Below are 14,543 nucleotides of genomic sequence, written 5' to 3'. Positions count from 1 at the left end.
CAATGAATGCTGCTTTTTGAGTTTGAATGTTGGGATGGACGTATACACAAAAGCTTTTGCAGCCCTAGGTCCAGCAATTATTTTTCACTTTGACTTTGGCAACCTTTGCTCAATGGAAGGGCCTTGAGAACAGGTTTCTATGAGTCAACATCTTCACTGACACTCAGCAGCGAAAGACAATTTTCATACGTCGGAAGCAAGTATTCACATATCATTGCCAGTGTGACAACGTGATACAGCTGTAGAACAGACAGTCCAGAATTTCACGCTTGAAGGCTCCATTAAGCACGTTTTTTTAGTTACAATCTCTTAGTGGTAAAGAGAAGTGATGTGCCTTAACTTAAGAATGTTTGCAGTTGACACCGGCGTAAGTAATTATTTGATGCGCTCTGGATAGGCAACGCAGTCAAACGCCTTGTAGACGCGTTACATCGATCTCATCCAATTAAAGGGGGGAAATGGGGATACAGGAAGGCAGAATTTGTGGACAGGACAGTGTTTTGGGAGAAATCACGGTTCCCTTTGCTGGTCCAGATTCTAGTTAGTATACTCCAAGTTTACTGCTCACTTAATCACTGATACGAAAGTATAACAGTTGCATCTTACCTGCACTAACCTATGGTGCTGAGACGTGGAGGCCAACGAAAAGGGCTCTACTTAAGTCGAGGACAACGCAGAGAGCTATGGAACGGAAAATGCCGGTGTACCGTTAAGAGATAGGAAGCATGTAAAGTGAGTCAGAGATATAACTCGAGTTAACGACATTATAGTGGAGATAAGAAGAGAAACTGGCATGGTCAGGAGATGCAGTGCGAAGAGAGAAAGGGGATGGTCGAAAAGGGCAGCAGATTGGATACGATGGGAAGGAATTCAAGCGTAGCAGGAGAAAGCCAGGTAGGCGGATGAGGTTAAGAAGTTTGCAGGGGTCACGCGGATGCAGCTAGCATATATGACCGAGTTGTTTGGAGGAATATAGAAGAGGCCTTCGTCCAGCAGTGGGTATAGTGCGGCTGATGATGCTGATTATCTAACGCACACGCATTAGCATAGAGACGAAAACTACTCCGACATGTGACAGTCCACCCGGCTTAGATATAAAACCCTGCTTTAAAGAAGCCGGTAGAATGTGGCGCTGCATTGCATACGTGTCTTACTCGAGGTTTAAATGTCCCGGGTTGGAATCCCATCGTACCGTGGCATCAGAATGGAGCTACCCGAGATGGCAAGAAAGATTTGTGTGGGGTGTATCCATGATTTTCCTTTTACAGCACCCATGCCGACGACAGGTATGCACAGTATACGGGGCCTTTAAAGGGAAGCTGAGACACTTTTCGCAAAAAATAAGTTCTGTGCGGTATTTTCTTACTTTTTTGTCCGCTGAACACGACTATCGTGCTTAAAAATGGCGGAAAAGTACGCAAACATCAGTTTGTTTTTATAAAAAAAAAAAAACCAGCACCAGTGGGTCTGCCCTCCAACAAACGCCGCTGTTGCCCGTAATTGGTCGGACCCATTATGACGTCATTCTCGGTATCTCCGGCAGCCCCCGTTCCTCAGGCCTGCGTGCCAGGAGCGGGGAGTAGGGGGCCCCCTAAATCGGTGGAAATTAAAGTTTCAATCAATCAATCAATCAATCAATCAATCAATCAATCAATCAATCAATCAATCAATCAATCAATCAATCAATCAATCAACCTCCGGCCGGCGCCGGCGTTGTTGCTGTGTGCGCGTTGCTTCAGGTGACTTGAAAGCTAGATTTAAAACTTTATTGATTATTCGAGCAACGCACAACAGCTTGGACACTTACCTTACGCGTTCGAACAGCCAGCGGTTCCAAAATACGGCTCTACGAACGACGCTGCGAAGTTATCACACTTCCGCGAGTCGGAAATTGACCACCGAGTGCGAAAAGCGCACGAGCTTGCCTGCTTTAACAATTGCCCTTTGCACGCTAAATCATGTTTCAATAGCAAAAATAAGCAGTCATTGTATAGGTTTGGTTTGGTTTGTGGGTTTTAACGTCCCAAAGCAACTCAGGCTATGAGAGACGCCGTAGTGGTGGGCTACGGAGTAATTTCGACCACCTGGGGTTCGTTAACGTGCCCTGACATCGCACAGCACACGGGCGCCTTGCTAGGGTGCAGTCCGCAGCGCGTTTATACATCCTTCCAGTATCGCCCACTGCAGCTGTGGCCCGTCCCGTCCTTGCAGCTTGGGGCGTGTTGTTCAACGCAACATCGAAAAAAAAATTTTAAAGGGCACTTTGGACCACTAAAATGCGATGAGGCGTGAAAACCAGCCCCGCCGGGGTGATGCAGTGGTAAGACGACCGACTACTGTCCGCAGTTCCTGGGTTCGAACCCGACCACGGCGGCTGCGTTTCGATGGAGGCGAAACGAAGTGGCGGCCGTTCAGGTGTCCACATAGCAAGTGTGACAGATACTGCGCCTTTCCCTTCCTGTGAACCAATTATTATTATTATTATTATTATTAGAAAACCATTTTGGCCTCCACTACGGCACCTCTATTTCCCTCTCTTCTTTCAGTCCCATCTCCTTCCCTTCCTTTAGGGCATGGTAGATGTGTACGCGGAGAATTGTGACAGATACTGCGCCTTTTCTGTCCTGTAAATCAATTTCAAACGCCACTGATACCTGCAGTACTAACGCCTCCTAAGCATCTGGGTCTGCTCCCGTTTGCTGTGTGGTGCGGCGTTGCAGGAAGGGACAAATGAAAGGGACCGCACGGACGCCGAGATGGTTCACAGGAAGGGAAAGGCACATTATCTGTCCACTTTCTGTGGACATCTGACCCTCGTCGTGAGGGAAGGGAGGACTGGGGAGTGAAAGTGGAAAGTGAGAAAGAGGGGGAGTAATTTCGGCCGCCTGGGCATCTTTGACGTGCGCTGATATCGCACAACACACGGACTCCTCTTCGTTCCGCCTCCATCGAAACGCAGCCGCCGCTGTCGGGATCGAACCCGGGTCCTCCGGTACAGCTAGTAGACGGGCGTCTTGCCACTGCACCATCTCGATGGGGCTGAATAGGGTCTATAGGACCAGCACCGTATTTACGAATAGGGTGTATAGACCAACACCGTGCTTACAAACAAAGGGGCCGCTCGTGGCGCCGCAGCCGACTGGGGGGTGAAAAGAAGGCTAAGTGCCCATAAAAATACATGGAACCGAAATATTTCAAAGAAATTTTCTCATTTCTCTACGCAGCTATGATGTCGTTATTCAGTACAAAGCTACCATGAGCATCCTAGAACAGATCGTGAAAGTATAAAACCTCATTGCTGAGGCGAAGTATCCTTAAAACACCGTGAAACGTTTGGGGGTATGAGTTGGGACAGCGATCCATAGAAACACACATGTAAACACACTTACCGGATTATTTTTCTTGTTTTGCAGAGCACCAGAAGTGGCGGCCGGCCTTTAAACGTTGCCCAGCGCTTTGAAGTATGAGACAAAGTATGCTGCCTCATTGCGGAGGCAATCTACTTTTAAAACTCCCCACATAACTTATGTTGTAATTCCGGATACCCCCAAAAGGCTCACTGCAAGCTGGGCGCAGCGAATCGCGCAGTTTTGTTCACAGTTTGATATGTTGATGCGTGGGTAGATTACCTTGATAATATTGTCGCTCAAGTGATACATCCTAGACAGAATTACATTTAAAGAGCAGTTGTCGAGCACCGTACGGAAATGTGAACCGAACACAAATCGCGAAATTGCAACAGGCGACGGTGCAGCTGGCGATACCCACCGCGGCCGCCTCCAGCTCCGGAGCGTCTGCCAACTTTGGTAGTGTATGGTCGTCTGCAACTGTGCGGGGTCATTTTATCGTGCTGTGAACAGTTCCGTAAATCGTCGGACTTGCAGTACTTGCAAGGGAATGTGGTGTGCGCTGAAGCAATGTCGGACTACGGGAAAAGCTTGTCCGAATCGCGTAAACAGCGCTACTAAAAGAAGCTTTGCATTAACGGCGTCGTGCACCTGGACGCATGACTCTGCCTGAAATCACTTTGTCACCACATGCTTGTATTGCGCCGCAGCTGTATATATGTTTATTTTAATACTTGATGCCTCTACTTAGCCACGATCGATGATTTCAGAACGGAATGACGTCGTTCCTGTTCCGTTTCATTCCTCTCTATTTACAAAATGAACCTTGTCTCGACGGTATCAATTACTGCATTAAGCGGCTCATGTGCGCCACCAGCACTTGGCTTTTTTTTTTACTTCCGCCATACAACAAGGCTTCGGGGCGTGGTACAAAACTTTCATAAAAAAAAAAAGCCGCTTGGGCGTTTCGCTCCTGGTTCGTCTGGAAACGCTCCGAACATATTTATTGATAAATGTGCTTTACAGAGATTTGAGACGTGAAATCTTGTTGCGCACATATATTCATGGTCTTAAAATAATGCACCAGCTCTTAGCAAACGACTGCTTTTGTAGGCGGAAAGTCAGTTTCTTTGCGAACGGTTCTTTACAGATAATTTGTATGGGCCGCGCTACCGCAATGCATTTCTAACTCGTATTCTAGACAACAAGGGTTTTAAAAGTAAATTACATCTGCAATGACGCAGCATACTTTGTTATCATCATCAGCCTGACTATACCCCCTGCAGGGCGAAGGCCTCTCCCATATTCCTCCAATTAACCCGGTCCTGTGTTAGCTGCATCCACTTGACCCCTGCAAACTTCTTAACCTCATCTGCCCACCTAACTTTCTGCCGCCCCCTGGTACGCTTTCCTTCCCTTGGAATCCAGTTTGTTACCCTAAGTGACCATCGGTTATCCTTTCTTCGCGCTACATCTCCGGCCCATGCCCATTTCTTCTTCTTGATTTCTACTAGAATGCCAGTGACTTGAGTTATTTCTCTGACCCACTCTGCACGTTTCCCATCTCTTAACGTTATCCCTAACATTTTTCTTTCCATAGTCCTCTGAGTTATCCTCAACTTAAGTAGAACCCTCTTTGTTAGCCTTCACGTTTCAGCCCTATAGGTGAGTACAGGTAAGATGCAGCTGTTGTATACTTTCCTCTTGAGCGATACCGGTAAGCTGCTGGTCATAATCTGCGAGTGCTTGCCAAATGCGCCTAATACTTCCAGTGCTTCGCTACCTAACGTAAACTGTTGTTCCTTCCCTAAGCTATTGAACATTACCGTAGTCTTCTGCATATTGATTTTCAAGCCTACCGTTCTACTTTTCCTGTCATTCACTTCTTTGTCATACACATTCTTTGTCATACACCTCTTCAAAGCGCTGTCAAACGTTGAACGACCGGGCACCATTTCTGGGGCCCTGTGAAACGAGAAAAATGTTGCGATAAGTTTTGTTTAGATGTGTTTCTATGGGTGGCCCTCTCCACTCACACCCCATACGTTTCGCGGTGTTTTAAATATACTTCACCTCGGCAATGAGATTTCATACTTTTACGATCTGTTCTAGGATGTTCATAGTTGCTCTGTACCGAATAACGACATCATAGGTGCCCCGTGAAATTAGAAAACTGCTTAGAAATATTTCGGTTCCTTATATATTCTTACGGGTGCAAAACCTACTTTTCACCTCCAGTCGGCCCAGCCTTGCGACAGATACGTCACCGCATCGTGCGTACATCACAGATCGGTGTTGGTCTATATGCATGAATCTCCTGGTGACGTCATGACCTGTCGTGACGGTATGTCGCGCGCCCCATGTCGAACACAACCAGCATTTCATTGAAGGCATCAAAGTTCACCGGCGTTCTATAATTCGTTTACAGGAAAGGAAAGGCGCAGTATTTGTTACTCGCGAAATCCCGCTAACATCCTCGCGGTAGACAAGGGGAACTGCGAAGAGCGTTTCACGATCCGGGCCCTCGAGCCTCTCTGCCGGTCTATCATAAATATTGAACGTATAATTGGTTTTATGCTACAGTCAGCACAGGTCAAAATGCTGGCATATGCAGATGACATCGCTGTATTCTGTTCAAGCAGAGAAAGCATTCAAGAAGTTACTGTCCTTGTTGAAAAATTCTGCCGACAGACAGTCTGTGAAGTAAATTGGGAAAAAAGTGCCGGTTTCTGGCATGGAGACTGGGATGTTACGCCTGAATACTTTTCTCGTTTGCAATGGTCAAAATTGCCGACCCAGTATTTAGGCGTGCCGCTTGAATCGTACCAAGATCCCACCCCTTTCTGGGCTGGCCAAGCGGAGAGGGCGAGAGAGAAAGCTGATTCATGGCAGGGCAAGCCGTTGTCAATGTTCTCACGCGCTTATGTGTGGAATGTTTTCCTTGTAGCAAAGATATGGTACGTAATGAATGTGCTTTCGGCGACGCGTGTTAGCATTAAAAAAATTCATCGTGTCTTAGCCGTTTTCATGTGGGCATCAACATGGGAAAAGTGCAGCAGAACCAACCTCTTTCTTCCTGTTAAGGCGGGGGGCTTGGGCCTTGTGCATCTCTTTTTGCGACAGGTTGTCTCGCGTTTTTTTTCCTTCGTGATCAAAACGACAAATTCTTGAAGACGGTCATGCAAGTACGACTGTGTAAAATGCTTCCAGAATACGTTGTCTGTTCTGGTGAGAATATGAATGGCGCTTTAAAAGGGTACATGCGCGAAGTTGTCTTGTCTTTCAGAATGTTGCATGCGCGTTTTTCAATGGAATACTTGAGCAAAGTGTGTAAGAAGAAGCTGTACAAAGATCTTCTGGATGTGACGATACCGTTGCCGATTTACCGTGAACCACACCGTGGAGGCCCCGGACAGGATGTCTTAAAGCGTGTGAAAAAGATGCCAGTTAGGCCTTCAGTTAAAACGTTCTTCTTTAAGCTACATTCCAACACATTACCCGTTAAAACCTGGTTACATGAAAGAGGCTTATTCGTTCCCTGGACAACAGACTGTCTCCTTTGCAAAAAACCAGAGACAATCGAGCACGTCTTTCTGGATTGCTGGCACCCAGTCTTTCACTGGGATGTTCTCCAGAGAACACTAAAGAAAGACCTTCCGTTAGATCCGTATGGCATACGGTTCCTTCCAGTCGAGAGTGAGGGTATTCCTTTGGATTTAGTCATGGTCTTGGGCCTCCACAGCCTGTGGAAAACAAGGATGCAAGTGCAACATGCAGATATCAACACGCGTTCTGTACGCGAGAACTTTATCGAGAGTCTGCTGCTCCTTAGAGAAACGTATCGGGTGCTTTCTGATCCACCTGACTGGATCAGTGTGCTCGATGAACTGGCTGTCCTCAAAAAATTTTAAACCTTTCGTGACAGCCGAAGTCTGGTTGTTGCGAGTTTTACCATTATTGTGGATTTTTTTTGAATTGATGTGAACTCAAAACAGGCAATAAAGAAAAAAAAAGGCGTGGAGCCGTTGTTAAAGCGCTTGGCTGGGGATCCAGGGGATGGCGGTTCGATTCCCGATGGAGGCAAGGTTTGTTTTTATTTATTTATTTATTGATACTGCAATCCCAGTGTTGGGATTTTAGCAGGGTGGGAATACAAACTATGTAGTTTAACTGTAGTTTATTAATGTATTTTTAACTGTCGCTCTCGAAAGCATGGTACCTCCGCTGATAACGATGAGGCATTAAAGGCTTTGGCCTTGAAGTGGTCCGTTTCCAGCCGCATTACGAAATCAGACAAGTTCGCGAATCCTGCAGCATCGGATGCTGCGAGCTGCCGGCAGCGAGCGCGGCGGACGGCCGCTCAGTCCGGGCACTAAATTCCCTGGTCTTCGTTAGGAAGGAAAAACTTTATTTAGCCCTATAGTACTTTGGCGGCTTTGGAGACGTCTTCAGAGGTGTCTCCATAGTGCCCACAGGAGTTTTCTCCGTCGACCTCGTTCAATTTTAGGCTACTTGTTTCGCATCGACGCTACGGCAGACGACACTTGGGGACTGAGCAGCTATGTAGTAAACGGTCTACTTATAGAACGGTCTTACTGTCAATCCCTTTGTCTCACAATGAAATTAAGGGACGATTAATTACTACGACGACGCTTTAGCGGAGGAGCTAAGGTATAAAGAAGAGCGGCTGCTGCTGCACAGCTGTGAAGAGAAATTTACTTTTATCACAGTTATCACTCCTATTAGCATCTCGGTACCAGTCAGCGATCCTCACTAAGGGTTAATTTTTGGCACTGATTCATTCCTGAGCCTATTATTTAAGATAACAATAAATCTTAGCACGCTTTGTTGAAGCGTAGCGCAAGGGATCCAACGTACGGTTTGCGGGCGACGCGGCCGGCGCGGCCGGCGCGGCCGGCGCGGCATGGGGATGCATGCAATGTTGCCTTCGGACGATGCTTAATTGAGTGCGCTGTGGCCGCGCGAACCGTACGGCATTCCAGACACTGCGTTATAAATGGCTACTGCAAATGCCGCTTCGTTCTGTTGATCACCGTGTACACTTAATTGGTAATGGTTGACGTAGCCGAGAATGGCGACGAGCTGTGTAAAGTGAGCCGCGACTCATATTTAAATTCGGTAACCTCGGCTAAACGTAACGGCAATGAGGCCAGCCGTGCAACTGGGATATTAACTTAATTATAAAGGTGTGAGAACAACGGCAGAACAGCACCCGACTTCAGTAGCGCTGACTTAATTAGGATCCCAAGTTGACGCAATCACTGCCAAGATTTAGTGGTCGTCATCGGCACGAAAATCATCCAACCAATCTGATTTAAAAGGCAACAATTTTTATTCTTTTCATTTAAGAGATATTTTTGTTTTCATTTGCGGTGAAAGTTTATCTTCCGGGAAACTATGAAGCACCATGTCTCCTGTACCACCAATGTTCGCACAGTCGAAAGCGGTGCTGATCTACTAGTCGCGTTACGCACTCTTTCTAAGCTCACGGAACGAAATCCCCTGCGCGAAACTTGCGCGCGATAGTTGTGCGCGGCATCTGTGCGTCGAATTTGTGCGTGGGATCTGTGCGGGGATGTGTCACTTGCTAATAAGAGATGTCTGAGGAGGAAAATGGGGATAAAAACTATTGACGGTGATGGTAATGAATACAAGTTAAACGATAGTTATCAATAGAGTTATTGAATGATGGTGATGACTAACAAAATGATGATGATTACAGAACGACCAATATATCAGACGATGACTAGTAATGGCCGCAACTGACTGGAACTGAGTAAATGTGTTTAGTTATGAGTGTTAATTAGCATGATTCCGCACGACTACGGAAAGAGGAAGAGGCAAATGATGACAGGCAAATGATAGGAGAGTATGGGCAGGCTTTCGCCGTTTTCCTCTTAAAAAATATTTAATAAGAGACTCTCTAACTTTATTTTAATGGCACGAGGGAAATGCTTTTCGAACATTGAACACGTTTACTTTACAACTCGGCAAAGGAGGCGCACTGTCGGAAAGTGTCGAAGCGCGGGGCGCGCTGCTCTGCAATATATAGCTGCGTGTCTGCTGGTCGACCTCGTGGAACCTTTGAACACGCGAAATCTTTAGAACAGAATGACCGAACTGGAGAAAGACGTCACCAGCAGCAGATTGTGCTGAGCCGTTAATCTCCAAAGCTCTGGATGGAGCGGACCAACAGTGCAAATCACGCCATCGGCTTTGCCGGCCAGCATTCCAAGATTGACGTCACATCCGCCTGTTCCCTAAATTCGGCGCCCCGCTTCCGCCGCTCCCGGCAGCGAAAAGAGCGTGCCCGCGGCACTTTTTCTAACAAGTGTGAGCCTTCCACGGGTCTTCTTTCATTTGTACATACCATAATCTTCTTTCTTTTGTCCCGCTGCGCCGGCTTCAGCACGCGCCTGGGTTCACCATCAGATTAAAACGCTGACACGGCGTACCTTACCTTGCCGTCACGACTTTGGCGTCTCGACCTGGCCTTCTTTCACAAGTGGTGGAGGTGAAATTTGATCCCCTTGCTGCCTTGTGCCCTGCCTCTCGCTGGAGCTACGTTCCGGTCGCCGTTTGGCAACAACCACCATCGTTATGTCAACCGAGAGCAGTCCCGACCTGGCCGGACCCTCTACCTCGGCTACACCGCCGCTTCCCACTGTGCCCACACGACAACGCGACCCGCCGCTGTTCGCCGGTCGTCGCGACGAGGACGTGGATGACTGGCTTGACACTTATGAACGCTGCAGTGCCTACAACCGGTGGGATGACGCTTTAAACTTCCTCAACGCGTTTCCTTCTACCTTATTGAGGTCGCCAGGAATTGGTTTATCAACCGCGAGCCCCACACCACTAACTGGCCCACCTTCAAAGAGCAGTTCCGCCAATACTTCGCCGACCGGGCAATTCGGACTGAGATCGCGAGTAACAAGCTCTCTTCCCGTCTTCAAGGTTCCGATGAGTCGTATATGCGTCTTACATAGAGGCCATACTTTCACTTTCCCACCATGCCTGAATTTGAACGCGTGCACCATGTCATGAAAGGAGTCAATTCTGTGGCTTATAACATCCTACGTGCCCAGAATCCATGAAGTGTTGATTCCATTATTACGACCTGTCAACGCCTCGAACAGCTGCAGTCCTCCCGATTGCAGCCCGGCTCCTTTACTGGCCCGCCCTCTACTGACTTCGATCTACGAGCCCTAATTCGAGCGATAATCCGCGAGGAGCTCCAAGCCTTGAGCCCTTTCTGCCGGCATGGGTGTGATCACTCTTCTTCTAATGACGCCAGCCTCCGCACCATCATTAAAGAACTGGCAACTATCACCTACCCTGTCGCACCTGACCCTCCTGCATCTCGTACAGCGCCGACTTATGCTCACGTTGCTGCATCCCCTCCTCCTTTTGTCCCCCCCCCCTCCTCCCCCCCCCCCCCCCCCACGACAAGCACCGCCCTACAACCACATCAACGCCATGACGACGGCTCAGCCTACGCCACCCTATTACGCACCTTTGCGCCCCTCTCGCCCAGTGTGCTACTACTGTGGTATCAGAGGACATATATCCCGCTTCTGTCGTCGACGCATTCAGAACGAGCGGCGTGGTTACGATGCCTTCGAAAGTGATGTACCCTCATATTATCAGCGACGACTTATTCCCAGCCCACCTCGTCGATCCTCTCCACCACCGGTATCCTCGTCTGAACCAAGTGGCGCCCATGTATCCCGACGCCGGTCCCTTTCCCCATACCGCCGCTCTGTTTCTTCACTTCGACCAGCAACAACTGTTCCTGCCCGTCATTCGGAAAACTAAGGGATGCAGTTTCCGGAGGTGAAACTGCACTCTGCGAAATTACCAAAAGTCCTCATCGCCCGTACAATATGGTTTCCGTGTTAGCTGAAGGATTACCGGTCGAAGCTTTGATTGACACAGGGGCTGCAATTTCTGTTATTCGCGCTGATTTGTGCCACCGTTTGCGGAAAGTAATGACACCATATGATGGACCTGAACTTTGTGGAGTAAATGACGTCCCTCTACATCCTTCAGCTTTAATGTTATGCCCTTGGGCCTGTGTAACGCACCAGCGACATTTGAAAGGATGATTGATACGGTACTTCGTGGCCTAAAATAGAGAACCTGCTTATGTTACTTGGACGACATTGTTATCTTTTCGGCAAATTTTATCGACCATCTCACGCGCCTGAATAAAGTCCTGACGTGTCTTTCTTCAGCGGGCCTTCAGCTCAACATCAAGATGTGCCACTTTGCACAGAAGGAAATTAAAATATTGGGACATCTGGTTAGCCGTGACGGCATTCGTCCAGACGCAGATAAAATCAGCGCGGTCTTGAACTTTCCTCGTCCGCAACGGACTGTAGATTTGCGCAGTTTCCTCGGCCTGGCGTCATATTTCCGGCGTTTCATAAGGCGTTTTGCAACCATTGCTGCGCCACTTCATGAACTACTTAAAGCGCGCAGCTCTTTCGTGTGGACTGAACAGTGCAACACTGCTTTTACCGTCCTAAAGCACGCCCTCACATCAGATCCTGTTCTTGGCCACTTCAGCGACAGCGCTCTTACCATCCTGCACACTGATGCCAGTGGTCACGGTCTTGGCGCTGTCCTTCTGCAGCGCGATGCAACTTCGCGTGAGAAAGTCATTGCCTTCGCTAGTCGGACCTTGACTCCAGCTGAGAAAAACTATACACCATTACCGAGCAGGAATGTCTTGCCGTCGTCTGGGCTGTTAAAAAGTTTCGCCCCTACCTCTATGGTCGGCATTTCACAGTTGTGACCGATCACCATGCTCTTTCCTGGTTGTCTTCACTGAAAAATTTGACAGGGAAACATTTCGACTCCGTTTATAAATCGGGTCGCCAACACCAAGACGCCGACGCTCTTTCTCGCTGCCCACTTACGGAATCAGCCTGCTGTTTTTCTTCGCAACGCATTTCCACCTCTGACCACAGCCGACCATCTCTTCCCCCGACGCATATCACAACAGTTTCTTTTGACGATTCTGAGCCCAAACATGCACTCCGCTCGCAGCAATTAGCTGATGCCTACTGCCGGCCCATCATCGACCGCCTTATCAGCGCTTCGAACCCGCCCAATGCTAGGCTTCGCCGACAGCTTCGCAATTTCAAACTCGAAGATGGCATACTACGCCGCTACGTGTATTGCCCTGATGGAACTCGTTAGCTCTCAGTCGTGCCGCGTGCGCTTCGCCCACGTATACTGGCGGCTTTCCACGATGACGCTACTGCAGGTCACCTTGGTTTTGACAAAACATATGACCGCGTGAAAAGACGATTCTTTTGGCCTGGCCTATCTTATACCGTAGCTAAATACGTCGTTTCCTGCCATCTGTGCCAACGTCGCAAGCGGCCCACTTCTTCGCCCGCTGGCCTCCTACAGCCTCTTCCATGTCCCGCCACGCCATTCGACGTAGTCGGCATCGACTTATATCGTCCCCTACCTCTCTCCGATGGGGGTAACCATTGGATTATAACAGCTGTCGACCACCTTACACGCTACGATGAGACAGCCCCTGTACCGACTGGTTCCGCCGAAGAGGTAGCTAATTTTTTTTGCGATCAATTGTCCTGCGTCATGGCGCTCCTCGGGTGCTTCTAAGTGACCGCGGGACGGCCTTCTTATCGACAGTCGTTGCCGAAGTTCTTCATGTGTCATCCACTCTTCATAAGACAACCTCAAGCTACCATCCCCAGACTAACGGTCTGACTGAGCGATTTCATCGCACTCTATTCGATATGATATCCATGTACATCACACCGGATCACCGAAATTCTACCATTCGTCACATTCGCCTATAATACAGCAGTACAGCGGACTACCGGTTACTCTCCGTTTTCCCTCTTTTTTGGCCGTCCACCCACTACAGTGCTCGGCACTTCCTTCTTCTCTACGCCCGACTACTCCTCATCAGTACCAGCCCAGTTCTTATCCCGTGTGGCCAGATGCCGTCATCTTGCCCGCCTCAACACAGAAGCGTGCCAGGAAGACCGCAAGAGTCGCTACGATTCTACGCATCGTGCGGTCTCTTTTCGTCCCGGTGACGAAGTCCTGCTTTACACACCACTGCGCGCCCCTGGCCTTAGTGATAAATTTCAGTTTGGCTATCTTGGTCCCTACAAGGTCATAAACCAAACTTCCCCCGTGAACTACCAAGTCACACCTGTTGATCCCCCAGCCGATCGACGCCACCGTGGAACTGAAATTGTTCATGTCCCCCGCTTGAAGCCGTTCGTGCGTCGCGGTGCATCGGTTGGTTAGGGGCGGCCAGGCTGGCCGCTTCCGACTCCCAGGGAAGATTGTGTGAGCCTTCCACGGATCCTCTTTCATTTGTACATACCATATTCTTCTTCTTTCTTTTGTACATACCATCGTCTTCTTCCCGCGGCTTCGGCTTCACCACGCGCCTGGGTTCACCATCAGATTAAAACGCTAACACGGCGTACCTTGCCTTGCCGTCACGACTTTGGCGTCTCGACCTGGCCTTCTTTCACACAAGCAATTCCGGCTTGTCTATAGGCAGAATTCTGCAAAAATTTAAACAAATGATGAATAAGGCCCCTTCCTTCTAACCACTGCACTTCATGCAATTTGTTCATGCAATTTGAAAACCGTTTCAACTTTCCTTTAACGCTTTGGCGTCAGTAATGAACGGTTTCATTAAACTTCGTGACGAGGGACAGTTTTTTACGGAATCCAAGCTGTGTAGCGTCACAATTTTACCGAAGTTATCGACAATACTTTCCATCTTTTCATCGATTAGATGCAGGGCTGCATGTTTAAGCCGGGCGGCTAGCTCGACGAGTATTTCGTATGAAATCTAAATCTCTATCTCTGTAGGGCCAAGGGTGTCCAAAATGGTGCTAATGTCTTATAATTAGTGACCCGACTTTTTGAGACTGAAACCCAGCATATACTTTCTCATCCTCAAGCACTTTGTATCCATGAAAAAAAAAAAAAAAAGAACTCCTCTTTCTTGGTGTAGGCGGGTGCTCAACAAACGTGTACGAGTGCCATTTGATTGGGAGAGCAGAGCTTTTAAATTTTTTAATGACGGGATAGCTCTCGCCATCGCTGAATTTCCGCTGCTGCTCTCCTGAGCACCAACGGAGTGTAGTTCGCATACACAGCTAG

The 14,543-nt window shown here is 48.5% G+C and overlaps 1 protein-coding gene across 1 annotated transcript in view; it reads left to right on the top strand.

Moving 5' to 3' along the window:
- The window catches only part of LOC146200266 (monocarboxylate transporter 12-like), a 41,171-nt gene that overhangs the window by 7,926 nt on the left and 18,702 nt on the right, over nucleotides 1-14,543 (top strand). The gene's annotated exons all lie outside the window — the stretch shown is intronic.

Source organism: Amblyomma maculatum, chromosome 2 (genome assembly GCF_055883805.1).
Source record: "Amblyomma maculatum isolate TAMU_Amacu chromosome 2, ASM5588380v1, whole genome shotgun sequence".
Taxonomy (NCBI): Eukaryota; Metazoa; Arthropoda; class Arachnida; order Ixodida; family Ixodidae; genus Amblyomma; species Amblyomma maculatum.
Note: the sequence above shows the minus strand (reverse complement) of the source record. Positions and strands in the feature narration are given on the sequence as shown.